At 35.1% G+C, this 12603-nt stretch overlaps 1 long non-coding RNA gene across 2 annotated transcripts in view; it reads right to left on the bottom strand.

Annotated features, from left to right (window-relative positions):
• Nucleotides 1-1115: 1115 nt before the first annotated feature.
• The window catches only part of LOC148224628 (uncharacterized), a 125532-nt gene continuing 114044 nt past the window's right edge, over nt 1116-12603 (bottom strand). For both annotated transcript variants that reach the window (XR_015800386.1, XR_015800385.1), the window contains exons 3-4: nt 4129-4195; nt 1116-1882 (exon numbers count right to left, since the gene is read on the bottom strand). This is a non-coding gene — a long non-coding RNA (uncharacterized LOC148224628). The remainder of the gene's footprint in view (nt 1883-4128; nt 4196-12603) is intronic.

A 12603-nucleotide genomic window follows, 5' to 3' on the forward strand; every position in this document is an offset into this window, starting at 1 on the left:
TTACTATTTTTCTTGGTCTTGAGGTTATTGGCTAAACTTTGGGGTCAGGAAGAGTCTGACAGTAAGTCCTTCAGAAGAAAAGATTTGTCACAGGCAGGGGTTTCTTCCTCCTCTTTGGTGGCAGGAGGATAACTTCATCTTCTTCACTCTGGGGCCCAATGAGGGGTATTTTTATGGGTTTTTTTATTGCATCAATTTTTACACTTTGCTTTTCTTCCTTGCTCTGCAATTCCACTTTACAGTTAAATGTAGCATGTATGGAGTGTTTTACCTATAATTAATACTTATTCTAAAGATTTGTACTGTCCAATTCACATACCTTTTTTTCTTTACTTATCAGCAAATAGTGACAAGTGAGTTGTTTCCTGAGGCCTCCAGGGTCACCACATGTCACTTTTCTTATGATGTTACATCCACATTCCTTTACGCTGGACCAGATCTCAACTTTCAAGCCTCTGTTCCTATACCATGCCCATACCCTGTATTATTACTTCATTAAATGAAGATTATTGATGTTGGAGTTTCTTTTTTTCTATGCAGAAAAATCTTCAGTTGTTACTATCATTTACCCGAAAATAAATAAATCTTTAAGTAGATCAAGACGAGTCCAGACAAAGCCCAAGGAGAATCAGTCCAGAGGGCATTGTCCTGGTTTCAGCTAGGGATGGTGACAAGGTTGCAACATCCATATCAGCATTTCAGGTTTTGGGATATGGGTGCAGTAAACTTTGGTGAGCTTTGTAAGTAAAAATAAAATAAAATAAAATAAAATAAAATAAAATAAAATAAAATAAAATAAAATAAAATAAAATAAAATAAAATAAAATAAAATAAAATGAAATAAAATAAAATAAAATAAAATAAAATAAAACAAAACAAAACAAAACAAAACAAAACAAAACAAAATAAAATACTGACAAGCTGGACAGCTGCTAAATCAGGCAATTACATTACTTAAGTTACCCTGGTAGTATTAGAAGTTTTAAAGGAGGTACCAGCCACCCTCCACTCCAGGAGAAGTAGTAATCACATACCAATATACTGCTGATGAAAACAATTTTCTTTAATTTCAACTGTGAAACAAACCCACAGACATTATTAAATAGAGGAATTGCTTGTGTGGTTTCAGATACATGTGGGTCACATGAGTATCTTCAGGAAATGATTTGATATTTGACTCACCAAGATCAATGTGTTATGCAATTACCAAGGACGTGTTTACACAGTGTAATACTTTGAACATTTTTTCCTAGAATTCACAGCAAAACCAATTTTACAATTAAATATAGTGCTTAATAAAGGCTGGAATTCTACTTTGTGAAACTTTTCTTATATAAACATTCATAATAGCTCCTAGGATGGAGATGCTACCAAAGCAGAAAGAAAAAGATAGCTCAAGCAAGCCATAGTTTTTCTTTTAAAGTAAAATGCCAATAACCTATCATGATTGTGATGGTAAGACTCACTTTAATACTGACACATATAGATCCCACAAACCACAGAAACATTTGGGCTGTTATTTTTAATGGCCTTTTAAAGACACAAACAATAAAAGCAAACAATAAAACATCTTTATTGCGTTGCTGTACTTGGCAAAGGGACTAGAAGTGTTTTGGATGATGGCTGTGCTGTGTCTGGCTGGGATGGAGTTAACTTTCCTCACAGCAGCCCATAGACTGTCATGTGCTGCATTTGGGGCTAAAATGGTGTTGATAAAGTGCCAAAGCTTCTGCTGTTGCTGGGCAGTGCTTGCACACCATCGTGTCGTTCTCTCAGGCCAGAAGGCTGAAAGGATGAGCAAAAGTTTGGGAGAGGACATAGCTGGGACAGCTGGCTCCAACTGGCCAGGGACAGTCCACACCATACAACATCGTGCTCAGCACTAAAAGACACAGGAAAGTAGCAGAGGGGAAGGATTTCATTAATAAACCAATTATCTTCCAAAGCAACTATTCATACTGAGGTACTGACTCCCATGGGCTGAACATTGCCTGCTAACGGGAATAAGAGAATAAATCTCCTCATCTTGCTTTGCTTCTGTATGTGACCTTTGCTTTATTCATTAAACTGCCCTCATCTCAACCCTCAAGCTTGCCCGTCTTATTTTTTTCTCCTGTGTTGTCAGGAAGGGGAGAGTCCATAAAGGAAATATTGTTTCTCCCAAATATTTTGACATTAATGCAAAGTCTTGAAGGAAAAGAACCCGCTTATATAGAGTGGCTTTGACTGTAGGAGTACAGATTAGCTGTCTGAGGGAAGGACAATGCTATTTTTCTTCAAGCATAAAAGAAAGTAAAAATAAATGCAGTTAATAAAAGCATAATAAAACAATCAGCCACGTAGAATACTCAATGTTTTAGAGATAGCTGTGATCATAGCAAAGTTAAAAGGAAGGAAATTAAAGAAAAGAATTTTCTTATATTTTTAAAAATGGGACACCCTGAAAGTGGTTGTGAGGTTGATGTTCTTGAAAATCGAACTAGGATTCTATATAAACTTTCCCACATATTTTAGCCTATTTAATATATTTCCCACTTTTAAACATATTTGTCTCCAGCTTAAAGATTTTCTTCGCTGCTAGGACTGTACTAGTTGAGAATAATGTTTTCCAGCGTACACTAGCCCAAATAAGAACTAGACTGAGTGAAGAATGCTGATATTGCCTTTTTTCCATAAGCACCAAGAGATAGGAATAGAAGTCATATTTGAAGAATTTTATTTAAATGTACTTAAATAATTCTGCTGAGCTTTGCTTACCAGAACACCCATATATTTTCACGATAAAGAATTTGTCCAGCATATTCTTCAGTTACATTTAAAACATGATAAATTTCATAAGCTAATAATGTTAAAACTTCAAAAGTAGGCAGAATAGAAAAAAAAAATCCCTAAAAAAGCTGAAATGCTTTAAAATACCTTGAAATATCTTCATATATCCATGTTTATTTCAGAATACCTCTATAATCCTATTAGATTGTTTGTAGAATACAGTGTCTTCATTTCTTCAAGAATGTGTTTTTATTCCCAGATCAGTCACCTCTAAATTTACTTTAATTGACATATTTTCCTTCTCTGAAATTTTATTGTCATTATTTGATGTCATGATGGATTTTAAATTCATGGAAATTCAGTAGTACTTTTATTATTGAGGCCTGAAACCCGTGAAACTCTACAGCAAGCAATAATTTCTCATTTTACACAGTTTGGGCTTACTCAGTCCATGAAGCCGTGTTTCCAAAAGAAAGGACCTGGAACCTCTCACCTGCATAGCACAAGGCATAATAGGCAAGATAAAGATGAAATCTTGCAACTTTTCCCCTTTTAGTGCTCTAGGTGTGACTCCACACAATTTGTTGTAAAGCATCACAGAGAACTGAAAATAACTAGAATAAGTTACTGGATGAAGTATTTCACCATGATGCTCATCCATCAACAGCATTCCCATTTCTCAGAGCCCCTAAATGTGTGTTAACTTTCATAAAAATACAAAAAAGCTTAGTCTTCCTACTAAATAAGGATAACTTCAGCCCAAGCCTCAATGTGTTGCTTAATTAAGCAACAGATCAATTACTAAGATCACATTTCTGTGATTAAAATTACAATGCCTGAGATAAGTTTGTTGTTCTATGAAAGAATGTTTCTGAAGAGACTGTAGAGTCTTTGGGGTAAAATGATGAGTCTTGTTAATGATTAAATTGAAGAAAATTTAAAATATATTAAAAAGAATAAATTATTAATTCATTAAAAAAATAATTCTGTCATTTCTGTGATGACCATTTGTGTCCTCACCATGATGTAACAAACAGGAGTGCTGTTCTGTACTAGGTGCACTGAGAACTTTGAATTCCTAAGAATTTATTGGGCAGACGAATCATATGTAACTATTTTATAGTCAGCAGTATCAAACTGACACAAGATCCTTCTCATTTAGCACATCTTCATTAACATATTTTTTTTTCAATCATTATTTTTTTAAAAGTTTAAGATTAAATTAATTGCATCTGGTATATACTTTCATCACACATATATAGTACCTTAGAAAACACCCTCAAATACAAATCCCAATCAACTTCCTATTTCGAGTATGAAATGTTAAAAAGGCTCTACAACTCCTGCCCTTTTTTTTACCTTTTATTTTTTTTAACTTCATAGAAGACTTGTCAGACACATCAGAGTTTTTTATATCTCTGGCACACTGAAAAAAAAAGAAGCAATTTTTAGATATTTATATATCATTTTTCTGCAAGATTATCACTATTTCTGCTTTTCATGGAGTTTTGCTAATCCGTCACATCCATTTACCCAAGCTGCTGCCTCTGACAGATCTAATGAATGGCACATTTTGTAGCATGTTGACTGGTAAAATATTTAAAAAACAAGGACAAGATTGACTGAGGTCAGTAAAAATAAATAGCTTATCTCTGTGCTACATCCTCTTTTCCTTCATATATTTTTCTTGTCAAAGACATCAGTAATGCTTCATTTTCAGTCACTGTTTAGAAAGGCTGAGGATTTAAATGTCACCCTTCATTATTGTTTGATGTGATAAAGGTTTCATGTCACAGAGTTCCTGAGTAAGGATAACTGTTTATCCAATTCTTTTAGGAAAAGTATTAATTTTGCTTCTTAAACCAGTTCCTTATCAGAAGTCTTTTGTTCTTTGTTACATACCCTATTAAAGGGATCTTACGAGACTTAAAGTTCACCTACAAAAGTATTTTATGTGTTTTCTGAAATGTCCTTTACGTGTTTCACATCTAAATTCTGCCAGGTAAGGGTTTGATAAATTTTCCCAATAGGAGAGATGGTAGTGAGGTGACACAGTAAATTAACTTCCAGACATTCAGGGCCGTATGCTCCCATGGTCTTCATGGCTAAAGAGTTGTACATCATTTCTCCACCTCTGTTGGAACCCTTGAAACTGAAGGTTTTGTTTTGGGCTTTCTGTGCTGGCAGGCACTGGCCCCCAGGAGAACACTTCTTTTGGCCTGAGGTCATGGAGAAGGCTTCCAAAATTGAATGATAGAACTGGGATCACTGGTGTGTAGTTTGAATAGAAGTGTGCAATATCACATGGTAGAAAACTTAGAATTTGGGGTTTTGGAATATAGCAATATATAGGGGGCAAGATGGAGGTTTTGGGATGGAGGTTTTGTCTTTCTTCTTCATGGGTATAGGTGGCACTTCTATAATTGGATAGAAGAATGTACATTGTGGGTCATGGGTGATTGGTTATTGGGTTGAAAGTAGAGATGATTTGGGTGGCTGTTCTTAATTGGACAGTTTGGCCTTAAAAAGCCTTGGAGAGAGAGAGAGAGATACATCTCAATTTTTAGCTTGTTATCTAGAAGTGCTGTAGAACTCACTGTCATATAGATAGGAATTAATAAACATCTGAGTCTCAACAAGAAATACCATCTCAAGCATTTAATCCCAACCCTGGAAAAAAGGAGATAAAACACGATAACTACCTACACCTCCTAGCCCAAAAAAGGAAAAAAAAAAACAAACCCCAAAACCCCAAATCAAACAAACAAAAAAAAACCAAGCATTTTTCTCCAAATTCAACATGTGAGCTAAAAGAGTCCTTCTGTACTCAGAATCCTGCTGGGCCAGGCAATAAAAAATGGCCAAACTAATCAACGGTTTCGTGTACTGAGAAGCTTGTAGGACATCCAGCCTGTATCCATCCAGCTGGGAGGAGTGATGTTCTTTTCAGCTCAGCCCACAGCTGGTGGGGACACCCCACTGTCCAGAGGGATCTGTGCAGGGCACATACCTCCATTCCAAAGGAATGCAATTAATATAAATGCCTCGTTTGAGCACCGATAATTGAGTGGAATAAATGGAGGCTTAGTCCTAGGAAAATGTTTCTTCCATAATACCAGTCCCAAAACCAGCAAGAGCCAGAAGAGTTTAAAAAGGTAAAACACACATCCTGTGCATGCTAATTATTCCTGCCAGGATTTCTAGCCGTTCTAGAAGTAAGGAATGTTGCATATAATGAAACTGTATTAACTGCATGAACAGAAGCCTTTCAAGGCACATGCCATTTTAATAGATTTATATTTTTTTAATCTAACTTTCAGTATTCTTGATAATCTCCCTCATCTACAGTATTCCTTTACTCTGAGATCTGCATTTCCACCCACTATCTAAGAGTTCAACCCCAATATATTTTGGGTTAGACAGGCAGGGGAAAACTAAAACCTTTTTAATTCTTAAGATTATGATTGCAGCTGAGGCAGGATCTTACACTGGAGTGTGGAAATAATGTAATTTTCTACCTCTTTGTTCCTTGCAAATATGAATACATCATATACAAACACTTCTTAAGTGTCTGCAATTAAAGAAAGGTAAATTGTGTTTGATTCCATTATAGGTAAAGACATTTACCTTTTACTAAAATTATGGTTGCAGAATTGTGATGGTTTGCTTTCCTTTTTCTTACAAATCTACCTTTGAATCCTATGGAAACCTAGAGAAAGATTTCACTAGGGATCCTTCCAAGCTCTTTCTCTTGTTTATGGCATTTTTTTAGCAGCATTATTGGTGTTGGAAGGCTTTCCTTGTCTGCATTTCTATTCTGTGAAGTTTTCATAATTAGGTATGTATAATTAAGATTTTCATTAGTTTTGTTTTATTTTTTAATTCCCCGTGTCCCAGTAAAAATGACAGATAAATGCCTTGAGACTGTTATGCCTTAATTGTTCCCCAGGAGTTAGATTACTGAGTTAAGACCTGATTCATACACATTTTATGCACCATTTCCTTGACGGTTTTTTTTTTTTTAAATTTAACATTTTGCTCAGAAGCTTAATATTACTGAGAAAAGTGCCAATATTCCTTATTTACACAAATCCCTTGAGAAGAGTCGCCATGTCTTCCCTCTGCACCTCATTATGCACTACATGCATTCCAAAGAGGAGGAAGAATCAGATGCAATAATCCAACTAACCAAATATTTACAGTTTTTGTTGTTATTTCAACCTTTCAGATAAATCATGTCATGGGTTTCGGCAGTATATACCTGAGAAAAGTCACTCTGAATACACATCAGTGTAAATAAAATCAGATTTTGAATACTAAGAGACAGCCATCAAAAGAATGATGAAGAAAATGGGAGCACACGTAGCAGTCTGTTTTTCAGACTTTATAAATATTTCATCATAAGACTTAGTCACTATTATGCAGGGTTGAGCTGCTAAAAGAATATTAAAATAATTTGCTTAAGAGTCAAACACAGAGTTAGTACAAGTCATATCGCTCTTCTTTTCCATGGAATTCAAACAGCAATGGGAAAAAGAGCTGCTGTCACAGCCAGTAGGGGTAATGCAGCTCCCAGCAAAAATGCTGGAGTTGGAAAAGGTCCTGGTGCAACCTTGCTCTAAGTGGAATGAATCACTTCCATACCAGCCCTGCTGTATATGACAGTATTATTAGTGCAACACAGTCAGAAAAACCAGTCATGACATACTTACTGAAAAGCATTTTTTCATTTAGCATCAAACCAGCAAATTTACTTCCTTTTCATTTTTTGATTACTTGCCTGCCACTTCAGTGTCCCAAAAACCTAGAGTCTGTCAGCCTAAAGGGCACTGAGCATGGCAGGAAACAGAATTGCTTGCTGCACTCCTCTGCTTTGGAGACCCATTCTAGTTAGACAAAGTCTCCTTTCCTGCTCTGATTAAAAAACCCCTAAAAAAACCAACAAAACAAAAAAACCCCAACAATCTTCTGGAGAATTCCTTTTTGTTGTCCTCCAAAACCCTTCATATTTTTTCTTTGTCAAAAGTATCAGGCAATGATATTGGTGATAGTTTTGTTACTCCCAAGACTGAAGCTGTGGAAGGATTCTGTGCCCTGAGAACAAGTTCTCAGTGAAATCTGTTCATTATACTTGGCTGTTGGAATACAGTTAGGTCAAACAAACCCTTTTAAAAACAAGTACTTGTTCCTTGCAATGAAAAATAGCACTGAAGTGGAATTTAATACGTTTTTCTTGGGTGGGCCATGCTTTAAAAGACATCCAATAAAGAAAAAGAAAATAATCTTTTAGTTGCCCAATATTATGTGGCCAAAATAAAGGGATAAAATGCACAGAAAATATTAACTTTTTTTTTCCTTTTCTTTAATTTTTCCATTGGAAAAGGGGAAAACTAGTTTCTTCTCCTATGTCAGTGTTTCCCAAATTCTTTTCCTTTTCTCTCCCTTCACACAAAGTAAGGAGAGCTCAAAAGAGACTGTAACCCAAAATTCTTGGGATATCAAAAACCATGTCAGGTCATTATAAGAGGTTAAAAATGTCCAGGGAAATATTTACATGCAAATAAAATAATACCAACACAAAAATAGTAATAATAATAGTTCCTTCTATATCACCTGTTTCTCATATCTGTGCTATAAAACGCTCCACATGTTTCTGTTACAGTCACATGTGGACTTTTTTTGAAGGTCACGCTGCTTCAATATTATTTCACAGTTCTTCCAGAGGCTTTAAAGAGGTTGAATTTTTATGATTCACTCACCTGAGAACCTCTTCAGAAGCTTTCAGGACTCTTGCTGAGCTAAAGCTGCAGAGGAAGAACAAATGATCTATTCCTTTTCTAAAGAAACTGAAAATTACTCTTTACTTGGCCTTCCAGATGCGACTTAAAAAGATTTTTTGTTTGTTTGCAATAACTGGCAAATGCATGTTCAAAATTAAATGCTTAGGATATATTTTTGCCTGTGAATACACATATTGGATGCTTAAAATTATCATGTATTCATTGCCTCCCACCATTGCTGTTGAAGCTTTTCATTCCTGAGCAAAAGAGGGAAAATTAATATTCCCTGAGGATACATACAAGTGTTTATAACTATGACTATAACAGTTACTAATAAATCTGTAATAATTAACCTACGTCTTTAAAGCAAGTAATTACATCCTTTTTCCCAGCCCCCCAAGCTGTACATTCATACACAGCTCTTGATGAATTTAAGCCACTCATACCAAAATAATAACTCATGGGAGTCACCAACACCCTTTATGCAGAGAAACATTGTAAAAAATGTGACAGGCTTCCTGTGCTCCTCCACAAAGAAAATTCTGAACTAATCCCTGAAGGAGAGAAAGAGCTTGTTCTTAATTTTCTCAAGACATTGTGATTCTCCTAGAACTTACGTAGTCAAGACCCTATGCCTCCTTTTTCAATTTTTTTTCCATTTTTATATTTTACTTTTTGAAGAATAAAAGGAAAAACAATTAAAAATCAAATATGGTGTACCCTAAAATCCCTTTTCTTGTTACCAGACCTTCTGGAACCTACAACTTATTTGACTGTGAACAAAAGTCAATCTTATCTGTCATTGATTTAATTTCAGGATGGACAGCTTATGTCCATATTACTTGACTGTACAAGTGTGTGTACACAATCTCTGGAATAAAAAGACTTTCTTCTTGGAATATTTCATTATTCATGTTCATCTTACATTTTTATAGAAAACTCATTATTTGTATCTTAGACAAAACCTTTAACTGAAACAGGAGGTTATTTCAAAAGTTTACAATTCATTCAGAACCACATAAAGCTAGAAAGGATGCTTTTCTAGAGGTTACCTGCTCATCTAATGGATTTTTGCAGTAAGATTTTTCAACAAAGTTGATGATACCTCAACATACCTTGCTTAGAAGAATAGTAGGAATACAGAGGCTTCAGAAGTTAAAATCATTGGTACTGTAGTATTGCTGAAGTGACCTTAAAGTGGAAGTGATGATTAAAAAAAAAATAAAATCTAGATTTCTGATAATCATCTTCTGGTAATTACATATATAATGTATTTTATATTGACAACATCTTTTTTGGTGAGAAGGTGAAAGGGGAATGATAGGCAAATTACAATGATTATAATAATATAATTAAATAATATAATTAAATGAGTTTAAAGTGAAGTAATAGATACCTTCTACTAATACATTTTAAAAATAGTTAAACCCTAGTTTAAAAAAAAAAGTTAAATTTTAAGCATTTTTTAGTAAACTCCCCATTAAGTTTTCTCATTTGATGCCCACAAAGATAATTGCAATGGGTCCATTCCTTATCTAACTGATGATGTTTAGTAAATATATATATATATATAAACAACCAACCAAAACCAAAACAAACAAACAAACAAAAAAAAGGAACATTTTTTTCTTAATACCATGTAATCTTTAGTGACTACCAAAATTTTTATTTTTTCAAATAGCCTTCCATGATTGGGAAGTCCACAAGACAAGTAAAATATTCCAATAAATCTTGATTGATGCAATGTGTTAATGCACTTTGCACTTGTCTCTGTCAGACATCAGTCAGTGCTAAAAGCAGGACAAGTAACTTTAGACTTTGGGCAAGAGCACTGTGGCTGTGTTTCACTCCAGACAACTCTGGTGCAATAGTGGCAGAATCTGTAAAAGATCCCAGACACTGGAATTTTCCTAAATGCTTAAACCATCAGTTTACAGCTAAAAAACCCAAGGATAGTTAATGAAACTCTATTTTGAGAGTGACAATCTTGATAAGGAATAAAACCTTTGGTTTGATTAGAAAACACCAGTTTATTGAAATAGCCTGTTCAGAAGGAAAAAAAAAAATAACCCTGAAAAGTCTTTCCATTCACAACCATTTGCAGGATGATTTGCAAATACTTATTATAAAAAAAAAGGAATTCTTTTTTCTTACTGCAAGATCTTAAGAGTAGCTACTCCAAGACTAAATGAAATATGCTCTAACTATTTCAAGTGATTTTTTTAGGAACTAAAATGTTTTGCTTGACAAATATTTACCAATATCGGACTGAAAGAAAAATATTGAATCAAGCTTCCACAGGGGATGGTTTTTAAAAAAAGTTCCATTGGCTCATCCTCCATTGTCCTCCTTACAATGGAGTGCTGTGACACAGTTCCTATCACACTACTCATCGAGACTCCACTTATTACAGTAAGTGCCTGGCTGATTATTTCGTGCTCCCAGCACATTGCACTCGCTGTCCTTGAACTGGCACTGGCAGTTCACTGCCAGGTTAGGAATGAAGGGAGCCCTAAATTGTCTGATATGTGTTCATACACACAGAAATTGCTTCTGCCCTCAGTCTGAATGTCTCAGTAAACTCTGGAGCCTGCTCAGCTTAAATGAGGAGAAAACTGCTAAATTATTCTTAAGAATGATGTGCAGCTGCTCAGTTTGGAAATCAGCTCCTTTCCCTGCAGGGCCTGCAAAGCTCAGCTGTGTCAGCCTGGGCACAGCTAACAGCTCCTCTGCTCCCACAAAGGAAAAACAGCACTCACCAGGGCTGGGAGGATGGGGGTACTGCTAATTACTTTGTCTGTTAAAGACATCTCCTGCTTATCCTCTCCAATGTGCTACATCTTCATTTAAAGTGGGATAAATCACACTGTGTGGCATTGCTGGAGATCACAAGGGTAACCATAACACAGGATGGATTTTTTTCATAATATCTTTGTAAAAAAAAAGAAAAAGCCAAAAGAACCACCTCCCAAAAAAGCTTCCCAAAAAACAAAACACAAACCAAATGAAACAAACAAACAAACATTCCTAACAAAGCCACACATGACAATCTCTGCTGCATGACTCTCACTACAGCTTGAATATCCTTTGCAAAATTTCCAGCGCCTTTTTCTCTGTGATAAAGAGCAACTGATCTATGGCTTGAGAGATAAATGACTCTGGATGCTAGTCAGATTGGGGTTTTTTCACATAACAATACCAGACTTCAGTTTCTGAGTCATTCTGTAGATGGTCATTCAATATTAAATGTGCTTGTAAAGAGATTTTAAATATCTCTTTTTGTAGATAAGTTTTCTACTGTTTTCTAATCCCCTAGTAAGTAAAAGAAGCCAAAATGAAAAATGTAGGATATTGTCTAAGATTGTAATGAAATGGAAGTGGGCAGAAACAGGAAACAAACTCTCAGCAAGATGGCTGAGGCTCAGATCAATTTTTTTGCCAGTGGACTTATGCAAAACAAAGTTTTTTTTCTCTGTTGGATATCACTGAAAGTACAGAAGGAGCAAGCACCAGTAACATTGCATTTTTTCTGAATATACAAAGCACTTACATGCCATTATCTATAGGTGATGGGCAAGATCATCTATTTGTCTAATATTAAATAAGAAGTATTTGGTCAACTGTTTCATTGCTGTTCATTCAAAATCATGATCTATTCTCCCTTATTCTTCACTAATTATCACTATTTAATTATGTTTTGATTATTCTTTCCCTAACTTAAAATAAGCTGTTTACTTCAAAGCCATGCTTTTTCAATATTATAGTTTTTGGCTACAGTATACATGTGTTTACATAATGAACCCATGAGCTGAGTCATAATTCCTCAAGGTGAAATTCATATATAGATATATCTTTCTCCTTCTGTAGATTTCAATAATTTTATCTTGTGTCTAAAGCAAACGATCTTTGTGCTAGACAGTGGTAGAAATATGGGAATAAATGTGGTTATTCCCTCACTGCATTGATGGTCACTGCCTCTATCATGTAGCAAATGTCTCCCATTTCAGCTTGGTTCTCATAGCTGGAAAATCCTATTTTTTCATCTCCTACTGAT

This window comes from Sturnus vulgaris, chromosome 2 (assembly GCF_052056855.1).
Source record: "Sturnus vulgaris isolate bStuVul1 chromosome 2, bStuVul1.hap1, whole genome shotgun sequence".
Lineage (NCBI taxonomy): Eukaryota > Metazoa > Chordata > Aves > Passeriformes > Sturnidae > Sturnus > Sturnus vulgaris.